The following is a 17,909-nucleotide window of genomic DNA, read 5'->3' on the forward strand; positions in this document are numbered from 1 at the left end:
TCGATTTCGGAGTATTCTTTGACAACCACCAGCTGCCAGTAGAAATTCATAGAAAACATCACTTCCAAGAGCAGATACTGACCGACCTCGATGATGACACCAAAATCCGAGCAAGTGGAAAAGCTCTCACTCTTTTTAATAGTCCTGCTAAAAATGGATAAATAACTTAAAAAAAGATCCAATAATGTCTAAGCAATATATAAAACATGAATATATTCAATTCATGTTCATATATATAGTATATTCACAAATTCATGTCCACATGAATATTGCCATTTCAGGAAAATACAAGAACAACAATGGCAACGGAATTAAGTAATAGAAAGAGCATTGAAACTTGAGGGTAAACGATTTATACGAGGGGGCGTAGCCCCCTCGTATAAATCGTTTACCCGAGAGTTTTAATGTTCTTTCTATTTTGTATCATAGCCATCCATATATGGTAGTTCAGTAGGCGTTCCACATTGCCATATACAGCAGTTCAGTGAGTACTTAAAATCCTTGCTTTACAAATGTGTAGGCTCAGGTAAAATAAATCAATGGGAGCGCAGAAAATCAATAAAATGCACGTCGCTGTCTGCTGTTAGAGACACGCCCATATAGCTGGCATACTTTCCTATCCAACAGTGCGGTAACTAGCGTGCGGGTATTTAATACCTGCACACTTTTAGTTACCGCACCCTGCGCTCAGTGTATAAGATTTACCTGCACCAAATTTGTTAAGAAAATACACCGAGCTATGATACAAGCTATTTTACAGTACTGCCCAGGACAGGTAAACACAATATTGACTTAAAGGCTATCTGACAAATTGCCATATGCACCAACATGATAGTACTGTAAATACAGAGAAAACAATTCAGTCATCTTTAAAAGCCCTATTTATTTAATGTCAAACAAATTAGTACAGAAAACTTAACAATAGTGTGAAATTAGTGATTCAATTGCCCTTTAATCAATTTAAATTTATAGACAATTTATATCAATTATTAATCATAGCAAAAAAAAAAAGATCAAGCTAATCTTGTTATCATTCTGATTTTACTGCTTATTCAGTAAGCCTATTAAATTAGTACAACAAAAGATAGTCAGACAAAATAAAGAAATCAGAAAACTGTTACCATAAATGTATAAATGTGAAAAAAGAACGTAATTAGTAACATATAATTTCATTGTGCACAAATCTTTGATCTCTTTTCATCCTTATCAAATGCAGTTTAATCTACATAAAAAATTAACTAATCATATGTTGATAAAAAATGTTTAGAAATTATATCTCCAACTTATTTAATTACTGAACCAAGATCAATAAAAATAAAAAATCAATTTATAAATACATTATTTATAGACCAAAGCAACATATTTCTTTCAGTCTGCATCACAGAGCATGATAACAACACTCAAAGCAAAGCTTGTTAAATAGCACTAAGTTAAAAAAGTAACTTTCAACTGTTTTAGGTATGTAAAATATATATAATAGTCTTTATGCATATTTATGCAACTTCTACACCAAGGAAGTGAAATACATTCACCAATCTGTTCATATTGATATTTTCCAGAAAACTTCTTTTCAGATCTTGTTCTGTACTTTTTGCACCAAGAAGAACTTCTGTTGCCATAGAGATAAACCACCAGTTGACCTCTGACCTTGACAACTTGTTGCTAGGTAACAGCCAGTCAGAGGGTGTCCACAGGAACACTTGCATAACATCAGCAGCAAATCTGGATGTGGGTCTCTGTAAAACAATGTATAATAAACACAAGTTCAATAGTTTGAAAAGACATAGTTAAACTGAAAAACTAACATCACATGCACTTCCTTTTCAAGTGAGTTTTAAAACTTTTTCATACTTTTTTGTTAGCTTTAGCTTTAGAATTTCTAACATCAATTTTAGACCTGAAATATCTGGAACACATATAACATACACACAAAAAATTATTTTACTATTTGTTTAATATAATTCTATGATACTTTCTTGTTAACTCAGTGCAACTGATATTTTTCTTATGTGAAATTCCATAAATAGTCAGTCTTGATTATACACATTGTCTTTCGATATATGAATTTATCTAAACCTGTGAGTAAATTTGTTACACTGGCACTGTTGCTACGTTTCTTAATCAAAATATGATATTAAAACATGTGAGACGTTAAAAAATTCAAAATAATGTCTTAAAATTAACAAGAAATGTCCGGTTCCCTTAAATCATTGTCCAATATTTGAAAAAAAAAGCATACATACCTTTACGTTTTATTAACCAAATTATAGACCATGTCTTTCGTTACAACAGTAAGAAGATTCATCAAAATCTACATTATAAGAAAAATTCTATTCGCGAAATGTTATGAAAGTTATGATTTTCCCATAGACTCCCATTATGAATTATTGCCTGAGGTCCAAATTTTTAAAATCAGTTTAGCAAAAAATCAAGCACATGGCCCTATGCTTTTTATCTACTAAACTTTCTAGGTATATTCTGACCTTTTGAAAAATTAGGGTTTAATAGAAAAAAAATCAATCCAAACCTGCAGAACTATCTTAACACCATTTGTCAATTACCTACCTTCAGCAAGTAGAGACCAGGCAGAGGCACAGAATTTCAGGAACACAATTAATTACCTGTGATAAATACCTGTGTGGTAGTATCTTTGCCTTCAGCAAGTAGAGCGCAACCAGGTAGAGGCACACAACTTCAGGATGATGATTACCTGTGATAAATACATGTGTGGTAATATCTTTGCCTTTAGCATGTAGAGAGCAACCAGGCAGAGGCACACGACTTCAGGGTGATAATTACCTGTGATAATTACCTGTGCGGTAGTAACTTTGCCTTCAGCAAGTAGAGAGCAACAAGTCAGAAGCACACAACTTCAGGGAGATAAGTACCTGTGGTAAATACCTGTGTTGTAGTATCTTTGCCTTCAGCAAGTAGAGAGAAACCAGACAAAGGCACATAACTTCAGGGAGATAATAACCTGTGATAAATACATGTGTGGTAGTATCGTTGCCTTCAGCAAGTAGACAGCAACCAGGCAGAGGCACACGCCTTCAGGAAGATAATTACCTGTGATAAATACATGTGTGGTAGTATCTTTGCGTTCAGCAAGTAGAAAACAACCAGACAGAGGTACACAACTTCAGGGAGACAATAACATGTGATAAATACATGTGTGGTAGTATCTTTGCCTTCAGCAAGTAGAGAGCAACCAGGCAGAGGCAACCAACTTCAGGAAGGTAATTACCTGTGACAAATATATGTGTGGTAGTATCTATGCCTTCAGCAGTAGAGAGCAAGCAGACAGAGGCACACAACTTCAGGAAGATAATTACCTGTGATAAATGCCTGTGTGGTAGTATCTTTGCCTTCAGCAAGTAGAGAGCAACCAGGCAGAGGCACACAACTTCAGGGAGATAATTACCTGTGTTAAATACCTGTTCAGTAGTATCTTTGCCTTCAACAAGTAGAGAGCAACCAGTCTGAGGCACACAACATCCGGAAGATAATTACTTGTGATAAATACATGTGTGGTATTATCTGTGCCTTCAGTGAGTAGAGAGCAACCATGCAGAGGCACACAACTTCAGAAAAATAATTACCTGTGATAAATACCTGTGTGGTAGTATCTTTGCCTTCAGCAAGTAGAGAGCAACCAGTCAAGAGGCACACAATTTCAGGAAAATAATTACTTGTGATAAATACCTGTGTTGTAGTATCTTTGCCTTCAGCAAGTAGAGAACAACCAGACAGAGGCACACAACTTCAGGATGATAATTACCTGACTGTGTAATTACCTCTGTGTTAGTATTATTGCCTTCAGCAAGTAGAGATGATCCACGCAGAGGCACACATCTTTAGGAAAATAATTATCTGTGATAATAACCTGTGCGGCAGTATATTTGCCTTTAGCAAGTAGATAGCAACCAGTCTGAGGCACACAACCTGAAGGAGATAATAACCTGTGATAAATACCTGTGTGTAGTATCTTTGCCTTTAGCAAGCAGAAACTACCAGGACGAGGCACACAACTTCAAGGAGAAAGTTACCTTTGATAAATACCTGTGTGGTAGTATCTTTGCCTTCAGCAAGTAGAAACAATCAGGCAGTGGCACCAAACTTCAGCAAGATAATTACCTGTGATAAATACCTGTGTGGTAGTATCTTTGACTTCAGCAAGGAGACAGCAACCAGGCTGAGGCACACAACTTCAGGGAAATAATTACCTGTGAGGGAGTATCTTTGCCTTCAGCAAGTAGAGAGCAACCAGGTAGAGGCACACAACTTCAGTGGGATTATTACCTGTACGACAGTCTTCTAGAAGCAAGTTATTCTAAATCAAGACCCTTTTACAAACCAATCTGCCATTAATTCCCAAATACACAGATCTCAGTAGTTTTGCACTGTGAAAGCTATAAGTAAATAAATGACCTTTCTTTCCAAAACAAATGTACAAAATCGTTTATATTTATTACACCTTTTACTTTAAACTAGTAACAAAATGCAAACCTTGTTTGTTTTCCTACTCAATGTCAAGAACACTAAATTTTCCACCTCTGTGGGAACCTCACTTGGTAAGGGAGGTAATTTTTCTGTCTAATCTCCCATTGTGCTGGTGTGTGTAAAATGGGTTATCTGTCCCTAGTATTTCATAAGCTAGTGCCCCAGTTGCCCAGAGGTCAGACTTACTGTAGTCCAGGTAGGAGAACATACCTGGTTCGGCTGTCGAAATCTGAAATGTGGTGTGACATGCAGCAGTTTGAAGACAACAGTATTGACAAGAGGGCAAAGAGGACCTTATTCTTGCATGTCGGACATGATTTTCTCATGCTTTTTTCTATGCTAGAAAAACACATCTTACACCCAGGGGTGTAAGATAACTCATGCTATAATTTATGAATGCGTAAATTCATACACTACTATAACAAAATAGGGCCTTAAATAAAAACCTTCATTTTTCTTTATGTCTCCTACTGCAGAGGTCCAGATTAAAATTGCAGAAAACCCAACTGAATGCATATAGTGTGCGTACTGAAACGCAAGTCAAATTCCTAATACCCAGTTCGTAAAAAATCGCTTGCATAATGCAAATAAAGTGTCTAAGATTTTTTTTTCAAAATAGTACCAGTATTTTTTACAAGAATATTTTGAAAGTCTACTATTTAACAAAAATGTAGATCTTCTACAGAAAAGTGACCATATCCCTTGTTGCCATTTTCTTGACAAAATTTAATAATTTGTATCTTCATAATGTGTAACCCAATACACATTGTGTGTCTTATAAAATCAGGCCAGCAGTTTCTGACAATGAGGTTTTAAAAGTGTCTACTATATACTCATAGCGGAAAGTGACTACTACCACTGATATCTTTTAGACAAATCAGAATAATCTGAATAATCTTGTCAGTGGATCACAGAGACCTTTTGTGTGAACACAACTCTAAATATAGCTAGCAGTTTAGAAGATGCTGTTTGAAGATTTTGCTACTTTTTAGCATTGGCAGCCCCTTTGAGTTACCAAGCGTAAGCGTTTGACAGTCTTTGGAAGAAGACCACCCAACTATCACCAAATAGTTTTGAAGATGTCATTTGAAGGAATGTGTGGACGGATATGTATGGTGATTAGTCACAATAGCTCATAATAAGCACTCGGTGCTCTGGTCAACTTAAAGCTTCTTAAACTGTATCCCATTGAAAAACATGCAAAATTCCTCCATTTACTGCTAGAAAAAAAATCTTCTCACTCCAGGTAAATAATTGTGCGTAATGGCTGAAATTTTATGCTGTATAAATGGGAAAACTCAACAAAATACCAGTCAGTGTAAATTCCAGTTTACATTAAGATATGTTATTACAAGTATATTTATGTAAAGATAAACGAAGATTGGGTACTTTAATTTATAGGGATTAAAGAATCTTTCTGCAATATATAGGCAATTCGCAAACTTTATGACAACAAATATTTCACCTCTTAATGTAAAAGTGATTTGTTTGGATTTAAAAGTCTGTCTGTTTTACAAATGTTTTACAACCCCAAAAGTATAGCATGGATAAGAAACATTTCCCACTGTAACTAGGTCTGGCAACAACCCTGTCTTACACAAGCATGTCTGTAATCTACTTTAAACAGAAGAGATAAGCAATCTTCTAGTTAATGATAAGATTTACGCTTGATCCTGAACTATTTACCTCCGGTGCCATAAAGGCAGTGTTACCCCCCCTGTCCATATGTTCTGTAGGGTAGGGAATCTGCAGGCCATAATGTTCATCTGCCAAACAACAACCAAAATCTCCAACAACCAACTGTGGTACTCCATCTGTTAAAATTATTTAAAATATCAGTAATCAAAATATATTTTTCTTCGAGCATCTGTCTGACACTGTTCTGTTTGATTTGAAACTGTCTTTCAACAGTATTCTGCTGCATGTATATTAGAACCTAACCCTTATCATGCTATATATTATGTCCATCATTCAATTTGGACAGTACCATTAACTGTTAAAAGGGGTGTTTCCTAAAAGGAACTGACTGAATTGATCATGATCTACACTGGTTTCAAAAGCAGAACCATTCGTGTCCAGCATGAAAAGGGCTAATCAGTGGTCTTTGATTCCGTACCTGTTCAGTTACTTACAACTTTCCCCAAATGAATCTGGACAGTGGGGTAGGAGATATGACCTTAGACACATTTGTACCACTCAGTCCTCATAGCTAACATGTAACTTTCTGACTAGATGTATTGTACTTATTTAAAGACGCTCGCGATAGTTTTTTCCAGACGGGTCAATATTTACCCCAACACCGTGCCAATTTGTTTTTTTTTCCTAATCGATGTAGCTCATTGCAGAGTTGGAGTGATCTTCTGCGCATGCCCGGAAGTGATTATCTAATGTCCCATACCGCAAAAATGCACTACTTATTGCATGTTCGCATGCATTTAGTGTATAATATGTATGATATACTGTTAGGGTTAGTATCACCATGGTTATAAAAAACATACATTTAAAGTACTTTTAGTTCAAATTGCTTTAATCCGGCATATACCTGAGTCTATAACTACTATAGGTTCGGAAACTTACAGCGTTTTATGACATCAAAATATTTCAGAAACACGTTAAAATCTACTTAAGAAATCTGCCATTTGATAATTTGATATATCACCTTGGGCCATTTGATCCTCTTGTTAAATATCTCTGCCTAAAACTGTGGACAAATACAGAATTTTGGTTGAATATATGCCCTTGTTCAAAATAAAAACTGATTTCGTATTTCGTATCAACCTGCGTTGTATGAATGCACGCCACACCCTACCTCGTTGTAATTTGATTTAAGCGAAATCTTATATTGTGACCTATCAATTTTCTTTTTGTTTTAGATTAGGTAGACATAACCAAAGGTGTTTGAAGAGTTTGATTTAATTCTAATATGTAAAACTCGATAAAATAGCAGAAGTACCAATTTAAAATTGACAAAAATATGCAAAGATAGGATCTGCTGAATGAGTATTCCTTTCTTTACAAAACCATTTTCTTTTGATTTCACTGAGCATGCTTCAAATAGATATATTGTTTTCCGTTATAAAAATGGTTAGATATTAGATTAATGCTGGTTATTGCACTTTACTGAAATAATTTTAGGAGTATAGAAATTTTGAAGAATATTAAAAATAGCATCATATCTAGGGGCAAATAAAATTGAAACAAAGTTGGTGACCTAGTATTTTTATTTCATTTTTCAATATTTTCAATATACCACAACATAACTATTTATGAAACTGTTTTATCAGTACATCTAGGAAGATATTGTTCAGTTTCAAGGCCGTATGAGGTACACATAACTTACCTGTAAGTGTCCAGGAAGATACTGTCCAGTTCCAGGTCCCTGTGAGCTTTAAATATATCTTACCTGTTAAGGTGTCCAAGAAGATATTATCCAGTTTCAGGTCCCTGTGAGCTATACATATATCTTACCTGTTAAGGCGTCCAAGAAGTTATTATCCAGTTTCAAGTCCCTGTGGGCTATACCATGTCTTCTCATGTGAGCAACAGCTTCTAGCAGTTGAGCAAGCAGTATCAACCTCTCACGAAAACTTGGATTGAATGTCGAAAGGTACTCCCCTAGTGTGTTTTGGTACCTGAGGAAAGAATTGCAAAATGTAGAAGATATAGTGTTAACCATGTTTTGAATATCTAGTGAATGGTAAAACATTTATATTAACTTGTTTCTGAAAGTAATGTTATGATTCAAACCGACATTTTTCTTTAACAATCAGAAGGAACCTGAACTCAACAAAACAATTTCTAATAAACTACTGTTACGGAATTTATTGTACTGATACACACTATAAATTATTAAAAAGATACTTACAAAAGCAATGCATATGAAGAATGGAAAGACAACAAGAGCTGGCAGGGCACGACATGCCCCCTTTATGCATACAGTAATTGCACAAGGAACAGTAATTACTTTGTCAGAGTACAAAAAATGTTCTATTATTCTTTGTTAATGTGACTTTGACCTTTGACCTGTTGACCTCAAGATCAACATGACATTGTGTAGTCTGCTGGTCATGATCAACCTTCCTATTAAATTTCATGATCCTCATACGTTTTCAAGTCATCATAGGAAATAGTTTACTTGTTCCGGATACCTTTGACCTTAACCTTTGGAATGCTGACCTCAGAATCGATAGGTGCCATTTACTAGTCATTACCAACCACCCTATTAACTTGCATGATCCTCTGCCTAAGCGTTCTTGGGTTACCATACTGAAATCGGTATAATTTTTCCAGGTCAGGGAGACCTCGACGTTTGACATACTAATCTCAAAAACAAAAGGGGTGATTTGCTGGTCATAATCAATCAACATATTATCACCTTTCATGGTCCTAGACCCAAGCTTTCTTCAGTTACATGTATCATCCGGAAATGGATTGTTCTACATACCCACGGACCGTCTTAAGAGATCGTATATTGAAGATTGATCTTGTGAGCACATGTATTGGTATAAAATTTATATTTCTCTTGTGTACATATATAGATCAATTACAATAATGCTAAAATAGCTTGGCAGTGACATTCCCTTAAATTAAACAGGTCATTAATGTGTACCATATAGAAACATACGTCTTCAATAAACAAGCGCATGAAACACTGTGTCGACCCCTATAAAAGGCTCCAGATTACAGTGGTATGAGCCTGGATCTGGGGTGTGATAAAATGTATCTGCGAATAAAGTACAAAGTTTTGGTACATGAAATGGATTCTGTTTCAGATGTTATTAGTACACAAAAATTGCTCACTAAAATAAAGATAAAAAATCTCAAATAAGAAAGTTAATGTTGAATTACCTACGACTAATTGTGTACATTCAAAGTCAACAATTAATATTTTTGTGAGAAAATATTAGCGCTTCACCTTGTCCAAACGTTTATCAATATTCTACAGATTCTAATTATAAGATAAAAGGTGAAATAAATTCAATGCACCTCTTCATTTTCATTTTGCATATGTTAGCTAAAACAGTATTTAATTTGTTTACAAAGTAGTGCATACGAAAAGTTATGGTGGTCAAGGAAGTTCACATTCCAAACGCATTTGACAATCTTTTGAAAGTGTATTGTCTTAAAAATCTTTAAAATAAGGCATGAAATTTGGTTGGGAGGAAAAATGAATGTCAATATGAGCAAAATAACTTTCACATCTCATTAACAAAACTTATTAATACTCAGCAGGAATGCAAATGATCAAAACTCGACAAAAATGTATTTATCCCCACTTTTATGCATATATAATAGAGATAGACCCTTACATTTTCATTGATAGAAAAACATTTAAAAAAGTCTAGAAATTGATTTCCAAGTCCTTTAAATTAACAAAAATGATTTCACAGATGTGCAATGTATGATAGTTTTGCTAATATCAATAACAGAAATTTTAATATTTAATTCAAAGTTGTGATCCGCAAAGAATGTCAACTCTTGCCTTGGGCTAGTACTTTAAAGCAGAGATATCTATTAGTTTACTTCCCTTGCAATTACACAATAGAGTAGAAAACGAAAACGGTTTAAGACACAATATTATACATTTTTGCACAACAGAATCGTTTAGGATTTATTAATATGTGTTTGATTTACCCCTGAATCACTGGTTCCTATGATTTTGTCAAATTACTTATGGTAAAAATTAACTTTTAACAAGCTGATAATAAAATGAACTACCAGTAAGTATTTTATAGTGCAGATAATACAGTTTTGCTTGTATCAAAATGTCACAATAGAAGCATTTTTGTAATACAGAACACCTGGTAGGATTAGTAAAGGTGCAATTATATTGATCTCTTTTTCCTATGCCTATATATAATGTGTCGTGAATTCTCCATCATACTTTTCATAACTCTGTTTGCACGATGCGCGCGAGTTGAACGAGACAGCTGTCATTCACGTAAATAACGGGGTCAGATATGTTGTAAATGCAATACCACCTAAACGTTATTAATTGATAATGCTGATCAAGAAAAACTTTATCTCATAACGTAATGAACAATTCTAATATGACTAACAATTTTTTAATCATCACAACAATATTATCTTAACGTCACGTCAACGTAATGTTTAGCGTCATGTACGCATCAAGAAATGGCGCTTTCAAAATTTCATAAAATATCTTACTTAATAACATGTTTTAAACGAAATGTCACATTGCACAAATGTGTTCATATATTAACACACATAACAAGATAGTTATTCGCTTTGCTGAATAATTCGCAATAGTTTTAGCCCGAACTGAGACGTATTACCATTTTCAGGCCTGGCGTGGATAAACAAAGGCCTACTATTTGCGCCATGCTTGCGCGAAGAAACAGTTCCATCATATTTGATCTAAATTTTACAATAAAGAACATAGTAGAATCGGATTAATTTAAAATTATTATGTTGCGCCCTCGTGAAATTATTACCCCCGACGTATAACCTCCCGTCGTGTATAAATAATGATAAAGCATAGTTTTGCTATAAATTATTTCTTAAGTATAATGTTATAAATAAATAGCAATTACACTTACACTGATCTGAGTAGCTGTCAAATACGGGTTACATCAAGATATTTATTCTCGGGTTATATGTACATGAAGAATAGTTGAGAGATACCACTTGGCAGTGCGAAACAAAGATATCTATTATTTTGATTTATTTGTTTAAATGTTGATGATACATGGTTTTGCTTGAAATATCATTTCATAAACATGCTTATTTACCGGCTAGAAGTACTTCGTGTGTCCTTGAAATCATGATGTGTGTTCTCATAATTTCGCTGGAATCCATTATTTTAATCAAAATATCTATTCCACTTTGTGATCATCACTAAAACAAAACCATATGTCATGCCATGTACAGTTCTGGTTCATAGAAAATGCGACTTAATATAGCACTAAATTCAGACTTAATGTCACAATTTTGTAGTTCAGACCCCAAAATAGTTATATTTCCTGGTCCACAATTTTGATCATGGAGATATTCTTTAAATGAGTGACACTAAACACTGAAAGACAGAATCATCAGGATTTCAAATTTTATTGCTTTACAAACACAACATGTTCATATATTCCACAATGCATATTATGAAAAACGTGTCATGAGAAAACAAACAGAACTTGATATGACCGAAATATTATTTTGATTGTTTAGCTTAAAATGATACTTTGTATAAGCGGTTGGCTGTGTCATGAGAAAATCAACATTATGACTTTTTGTCTGATCCATATACTAGTACTGTTTGTTGTCAGACCAAATGAATGTTACAAAAGCTTTAAATGAACAGCATGATCCTGACAAGACTTTGTGTAAATTTGGTTATATATATCCATGTTGTAAACACTTTTAATAGCATGGCATATAAATCTGTCAAAATGCCAAGATTTATAATCATTACTACAAAGTTGCATGTTTGAATATTTCTGACTGAAAACATGTAAGAGGTTCAATTTCATCCGCAGAAAGTGCTGGAGCAAAGAGGCCAGATTGTCTGGTGGTCCCGTATGATTTCTAAAGGTATGTTCAAAAATGCAACTTTTAAAGGTGTGTAAGAATCATGGGGATATATGAAATGTTTAATTAGGGCAACCTCTAAACTGTAAGTGACACTGTACAAAGTGAAGATTGACCAGTCAGTCCATTCTAGAAATTTAAAATACTATGGTTAATTTAAAGCTTTGTCTCCTCTACACACTTGTTCATGGATTCAGTGGAGAAATATTTAACATATTCATGTACCCTTGAATAAAGCCAACAGCAATATTTTGTCAATAAAAGGAGACATAAAGATAATACAGTAAATCTCTGTTCATTCTGATGTTGTTTTTAATACTCAACTTAGTGAACAAATAAAAGAAACAAATATTACTGTATTAGAAAAAAATGATTACATATCATGCAGTAAATTTTCTTTTCATACCTGCCACTATTCATTTTAGCATTTTTCATCAATAATTATTCCAACATGTATGGGATCTGAATTTTTAATTTTTGATAACTTTTTCGCTAATTTATGGATTTTAAAAATCCAAAAAGATTTGAAATGTTTACGATTTTCATATTTTCTCATTTAAATATCTTTTTAAAATGAAAAGCCATTTTGAATGAAATATGGTTTTAATAGCGGCGTAACGATGCTCCAAAGATTTTGAAAAGAAAAACACTGTAAATTAAGCGTTCATAATAAATGCATTTTATTTCGAAATAATAATTAAAAGTAATCAATAAATTGCTCGTTTTATATCCTTTCCATAGATAAAAAATTATTGATATCATATTCATTTCAAGAAAGTTTAAGCCATCAGAAAAACACCTCTGTTTACAAAAAAAAAACATGGACGCTCGGCATCTGCCAACCCGACCTTTGTCTTATCAGTTCTTAAAATAGAAAATACAACGGATTTGTATACAAACACGATCTCTCATATTCTTACCAATATATTGTTCACATGACGTATATTTTATTCTATTTATGTTAAAATGTAAAACCAGGTATAAACAAATTTCCTGGTAAACACAAGTAACTAGAAAGTGTACACTAGAAAGTGTAAGTGAAAGTGTATTGTTGCTAGTACAAGTTAAACATTAAGCTGACAAATAGGTTACAAGCAAAGCAATAAGTAAATCCTAAGCTGACAAACATGTTACAAGCAAACAAATAAGTAAATCCAAAAGCTGACAAACATGTTACAAGCAAAGCAACATGTAAAACCTTAAGCTGACAACTATACTACAAGCAAAGCAACAAGTAAATCCTTACGCTGACAAATATGTTACAAGCAAAGCAACAATTAAATCCTCAAGTTGACAAATATGTTACAAGCAAAGCAACAGGTAAATCTTTACGCTGACAAGCATGTTACAAGCAAAGCAACAAATAAATCCTTAAGTTGACAACTATGTTACAGGCAAAGCAACAAGTAAATCCTTACGCTGACAACTATGTTACAGGCAAAGCAACAAGTAAATCCTTACGCTGACAAATATGTTACAACCAAAGCAACAAATAATTCCTTATGCAGACAACTATGTTACAGGCCAAACAACAAGTAAATCCTTACGCTGACAAATATGATACAAGCAAAGCAACATGTAAATCCTTAAGCTGACAACTATGTTACAGGCAAAGCAACAAGTAAATCCTTAGGCAGGCAAATATGTTACTGGCCAATCAACAAGTAAATCCTTACGCTGACAAACATGTTACAGGCAAAGCAACAAGTAAATCTTTATGCTGACAAATATGTTTCAAGCAAAGAAACAGGTAAATCGTTAAGCTGACAAATATGTTTCAAGGCAAGCAAAAAGTAAAGCCTTAAGCTGACAAATATGTTACAGGCAAAGCAACAAGTAAATCCTTAAGATGACAACTATGTTACAGGCCGAATAACAAGTAAAGCCTTAAGCTGACAAATATGTTTCAAGCAAAGCAACAGATAAATCCTTAAGCTGACAAATATGTTGCAAGCCAAGCAACAAGTAAAGCCAGCCTTAAGCTGACACACATGTTACAGGCCAAACGACAAGTAAATCCTTAAGCTGACAAACATGTTACAAGCAAAACAACAATTAAAGCCTATGAAATTAGCAGGTAGTACAGCATCAACACCTTTTGTAATACCAAGAGCAGCAAAATATTGAAAAGGACACAAGAAGTAAAGTTACATATAAACAAATTTCTAGTAAACACAAATGACTAGAAAATTGTCAGTATTGTAAGTAATACAATTAAAGCATTCAGCTGATAATCAGTTACAAGCAATGCAACAAGTAAAGCCTATGAAACTAGCAGGTAGTATAGCATCAACACCTTTTGGAATACCAAGAGCAGCATAATATCTAAAAGGTGGCAAGAAGTAAGGTTACGTATAAACAAGTTTTCTAGCAAAGGGTTATTTTTTTTTAAAAATGAAGACAAAAGCATGATAGCTCAAAATTAATATTCAGACTCGCCTTTTTAATTGTATAGACTTTATATCTCCTGACATTGAAGTTTACGAAAATCATTGGGGCTAAGTTTTTTCCGACTGGAAGTTTATGTCCACAGTTTTAATTAACAAGTTTTGTGTATTTTGACAACATATGTACCAAATTTGAACACGATTTTAAAGAAATCATACATATAACACATAACATATCTGCCAATGTAGCCACCCCTCGGGTACTATAGATAGTTGGCAGACCCTGGCACTGTCGTCAGTACCCGGTTAGAGCTTTCCCTAGCCACTACGTTTATCATTTAGCTCATAAATGCCAAAACACGCTATGGATGTATCTCCTGCCACCAAGAAGGTACAGTAACCATATAAGACTGCCTATAATATCAGACAGAGTTTGACAGTTTGGCCGAATTCCTTAAACCTAAGAAAATATGATTAAGTCGTTAATAAAATTAACAAATCTAAGACTAGATAGAACCTTACATACTTATATCTAAAATAAAAATCCACTACCTATCTCTAATAGACCTAACAGATATATCCATTTTTAATATACAATGTAATCTACTAGACAGCTATTTTTTAAACTAAACATAGATAGATTCCTTTCAACTAATAGCCTTTCATCCTTCCCGAGAGCCTTTACCATCAACCAGATTTTCTGACAAGACCGTAAAGACAAGACGTGACACCGTTCTTGTCAAGCCTCAAATACTAACAAGACAAGACGTGACACTACTTTAGTCAAGCCTTTTCTTTACTCTTTAAAATTACTGGAACTACTTCTAGATAAGGACTTCTAATTTGCGCAGACAAACAGACAAATAACATTCCTGATCAGAGGTAGTTGAGGAGCCAGGGCCATTACTTTGATAAACCATATCCGATTATATTGTTTGTAAAATGACATATAAAAATATTGTGTTTCAATTTTATTTCAGGTGTCCGTATAAGTTACTCTGTAACTTCTCCTTATTTTCTTCCGCGTGTTTGAGAGGAACCCACGTTTAAATATTGATGTGTGTTCGGGCTAGAAGACCAATTGTACGTTTCCATATATATCATTACCGATGCATGTAAATGCTGTGCCAAATTGTTGTCTGTCCGCCTGCTTAGCTCAGTAGGAAGAGCGTTGGCGTACGGAACGCGGGGTTGTGAGTTCGACCCTCGAGCTGGGAGTGTGCTCCGTGACTATTTGATAAACGATATTGTGTCTGAAATCGTTAGTCCTCCACCTCTGATTCATGTGAGGAAGTTGGCAGTTACGTGTAGAGGACAGGTTTGTACTGGTACAGAATCCAGGAACATTGGTTAGGTTAACTGGCCGCCGTTACATGACTGAAATACTGTTGAAAAACGGCGTTAACCCAAAACAAACAAGCAACAAAAACAGACAAGCTTCTGTTCCCTTACCAAGGTTATATCTATCAAAAATAATAATATTCTGGGTCAAAAGTTTGGGTCGGGGGAGTTTTGTGGGCTAAACATATTTCCGGGCATATTTGTCGTTCGCCACTTGAGCCATTTGGCGAATCTGCGATAAAAGTGGCAAAGAAAAATCGCGAGCGGCGAAATTAAAAAAGAAATCTCCTTAATTTGGATCGCCATATTGTTTCGAACATACTAAATCGTAACCTCTGAGTGGAAGAAAACAGTTGACTGGTTCCGATAATTTTACCTCATTTCGGTATAGTAATACCCAGTCTGCGTTTACTTTACAATGCGTAATAAACATCTTGACACTCGAGAAATGCAATTTGCAACCAATTATCGGGTGAGAATGAGCTTTTCGGTTTTGTTGTCAGTACGGCTGATTAAATGTTTGATGCCTTTAAATTTTTCGATCAATCAATCAATCAATCAATCAATAAACAAATCGGCGAAATAATGAACAGTTTGATGAAATTTTGAACATTGTCGCCATCGTCAGATCTTAGTAAATAATTAGTAAAGGTGTTTGCACTCTATATTCTTTAGAATGTCTTTAGCAGGATCAAAAGAAAAAGTAATAAAAAATAAGATTTTCATGACATCGACTATAAAAAGGTACAGAAACTTGTCCAAACTGTCACTTGTCAACATTTGTTACAATGGCTTCTTTAGACTGTAAGAATCTGCTCTTTCCAAACACCATCTTCAAACAAGAAATATCTTTAAAAATGATGGTCGGCGAATTGTAATAAGGAAAGAAGTTTATGAATTTTTCATCTAACAATCATCTTTCATCTAACACTTTTCAAACTGCAAAACTAAACACCGCACTTTAACAATTTAAATGGTTCTCTTTTAATTTTTCGCAAAGGTTTCGTAAGGTTGCAATTTTGTTTCGTTTATCCTTAGACGAATAATTACAGCAGTAGTTTGAAGAAGATTCATGAAGCGGTTCATGAGAAGAGGTCATTAAACGTGTTTATATTTTTAGCTAAATTGGTCCCTATCCCCATTTGTAACAAAATAGCAGGAGACCTTACGATATTGTTACACATCGAGTTTGATAAAAATCTATTACATTTTAGTGGTTAATGCGAAGAAAGGCATATCTACTTTTAGCTATAGTGGTCCCTAATAGGGCCCAAGTTCCTATATAAATAAATTTGGAAGAGGACCTTATAATGATGCTCCAGACCAAATATGACAAAGATCCACCAAGCTGTTCATGAGACGCTGTATAAAGGCATTTCTAGTTTTAGCTCTAGCAGCCCCTAAAAGGTGTCAAATGCCCCAGCTGAACAAAGTTGGCTGTGGGCCTAATAAAGATGCTACAAATCAAGTTTGATTAGAATACATGAGAAAAAATCAATTAAAGGATTTTTTTTTATTTATTATTTTTATTTATTTCTAAAATAGGCCAACTGATACCGCTTTAACAAATGCATATTCGCTATTCATGAATCTTTGGACAATGACGTCACACCTATAAAAAAAGTGAAGGTCAAGCAAAACATACAATTGTAATTATTTCAATATTTCTGTTTCATAGGCAAAGTTTGACTGTAGTCATATCACATAGATAAACTGTATGCAGCGTACCTTCGTTTCAGTGTAATGAGATTCAGTCATTATATAGCATATATATAATAAAACAGATTTCAGCTGAGTTCAATATTTGCATACCATACTAAAGAAAAATATTCATATATAAAAAATCAGTTAAATAATTTATAACAAATATATCAAAGCAAACAAGTACTCATTTTAATATGCAATCTGAATAAGTCACAAACGCAAGAAACCTTTTCATATACCGACGACAATTGTAACAAGGAAACTCTTTTAAACTTACTTATCATTTTGAGATATATCAATATTCTTGCTAAATATACTGAGCCAAAGTTAGCTTTAAAACTGTGAACAGCGTCGTTGAGGATAAACGCTTTGTCTACATTTCACTCAGCGTAGCACAATCAACAGAGTGAAAGAAATTGACACTCCAATCAGGCA

The 17,909-nt window shown here is 34.2% G+C and overlaps 1 long non-coding RNA gene across 1 annotated transcript; it reads right to left on the minus strand.

The window, feature by feature from the left end:
• Positions 1–863: 863 nt before the first annotated feature.
• Positions 864–4,590, minus strand: LOC128553425 (uncharacterized). Its single transcript, XR_008369343.1, has 2 exons — positions 4,507–4,590; positions 864–1,736 (listed from the first exon to the last, which is right to left on the minus strand). It is a non-coding gene; the product is annotated as an uncharacterized LOC128553425 (long non-coding RNA).
• Positions 4,591–17,909: the final 13,319 nt, after the last annotated feature.

Source organism: Mercenaria mercenaria, unplaced genomic scaffold (assembly GCF_021730395.1).
Source record: "Mercenaria mercenaria strain notata unplaced genomic scaffold, MADL_Memer_1 contig_3814, whole genome shotgun sequence".
Classification (NCBI taxonomy): Eukaryota; Metazoa; Mollusca; class Bivalvia; order Venerida; family Veneridae; genus Mercenaria; species Mercenaria mercenaria.